The following is a 1,932-nucleotide window of genomic DNA, read 5'->3' as shown; positions in this document are numbered from 1 at the left end:
TTGGTTTGAAACTGTCTCATTGCTATCTGTTTATCAATAAAATTATGGAAATAAATAAATAAATAAAAATATAAAATAAAAAAATATATGTTTATCCTTAGCAAGTTTTGTAATCCTTAAGGATAAAGAATTATATAGATTTTCAACCTTTGTATTAGGTTGAAAATCAGTATTAAACGTAAAACCAGTATTTATAATAGGAAAACCTGAGGGAAAAATATCTGGTTCCTACTCATGAGTCCATTAAAATAATTTATCTTGGGAACTAACTTGGTCAGAGGAGTCCAGGTGCCTGGCCCATCCTCCAGGGTGTTGTGAAACACCCGGAACCAGGTAACTTCCCTGGAGCCAGGCCTGGCCAGGGAAACACAGGGTAAATTCCCTCTAACAAGGCTGAACACTTTACATACAAACTCCCAATTCACAATTTCTTCTGTTATATAACTGTAGAGTTTGCTTCTATGGTCTAAAACACAAAACCAAGAGTCACCAAAGTTTATCAATTTCTGAATTTTGCTTGATGCTATCCTTATTACTAATTGTACTACTATAGCTAGGATTTCATATCTGTTTTAACCACTTGCTGCCCTTGGCTAATAATATTGGGAAGTGTTGGGGTAATAACCTCACCACAGCCCTATACCTAAAGGTGGAAGATAGTCCCAAATGATGAAGACAATATCCCACTCATCAATTAAATGGGAAAGTAGGAATGTGGTACAAATACAAATCAAGAATCTCTGACACACAGAAGAGATCTCTGAAGAATAGAATTTTTCTAGAATGGCCTTCATAGTAGTGATATAGCTACCTACTATCCAAATTTTTGCAAAGATGATCACAAAAATCAAAATAGTGTTTCCGAAATAGAAAAATGCCAAGATGAAGGAGGAAAAAGCAATCTCAGGCCCCTAGCCCACCTAGAATAAGTTTATGAACTATATGTAGAAGAATTTGGAAATTCAGGTCATACACCTGAAATCTCTGAAATGATAACAATTGAAGTAAAGAAACAACTCCAGATGGATATAGACAAAGTCAGATCAGAAATAACCTCTCAGGTAAAAAAAAATAAATAAATGATAACCACAATGAAAGAATTGCTGAGCATATGTAAAGAAGACATAGATTAAAAACTAAAGGACAATGTAAAAACTGATGAAAAACATGAATGCACAAAATAGGAAAGAATTAGAATGCATGAAAGAGATTCAAATATGTATCCAAGAAACAAAAATTCCATTAAAAGCTAGCAAAATCATTTAAATAAAACTAAAGATAGATTTTCAGACCTTGAAATATCGTTGCAGCTAGTGACTATGAAAGAAAGATCTCTGGGAAATAACAAGGAACAGAAAATAATAATTGAACTGCTACAAGATGACACAAAGATGAACAAAGTAAGACTGAGAGGTGTCAATGAAAAAGGAGTCAATACAAATGAATATTTGCAGAAGTACTAGCAGAAAGTTTCCCAAGCATGGAAAAAGAATCTGACATGCACAAAGTGAGGCATATAGAACTACAGTTAGCCATAACCAAGACAAATCTATACCTAGACACACAATAATCAAGATCTCAGAAATTGAACAAAAGAACAGAATATCAAAATCTGTTAGAAAAAAAAAAGATCACCTGTAAAAAAAAGCATTTTTGGAAGACTTCTCAACACAAACCATCAGTCAAAAAATAGCTTGGAATAAAGTATTTCAGGTCCTGAAAGAAAAAACTTCCAACCCACATTGATGTACCTTGCAAAATTATTTATCAAGTTTATTGGTGAAATAAGATAGTTCCATGACAAAGAACAACTGAAGAAATTTATGACCACAAAGCCAACCCTACAAAGAGTACTGAAAAATATTCTAGGAAGAGAGAAAAATGATAATAATTCCAAGAACAACAACAGAAAGAAACCACCAAGCAGGGCAA

Source organism: Octodon degus, unplaced genomic scaffold (assembly GCF_000260255.1).
Source record: "Octodon degus isolate 3935 unplaced genomic scaffold, OctDeg1.0 scaffold00021, whole genome shotgun sequence".
Lineage (NCBI taxonomy): Eukaryota > Metazoa > Chordata > Mammalia > Rodentia > Octodontidae > Octodon > Octodon degus.
Note: the sequence above shows the minus strand (reverse complement) of the source record.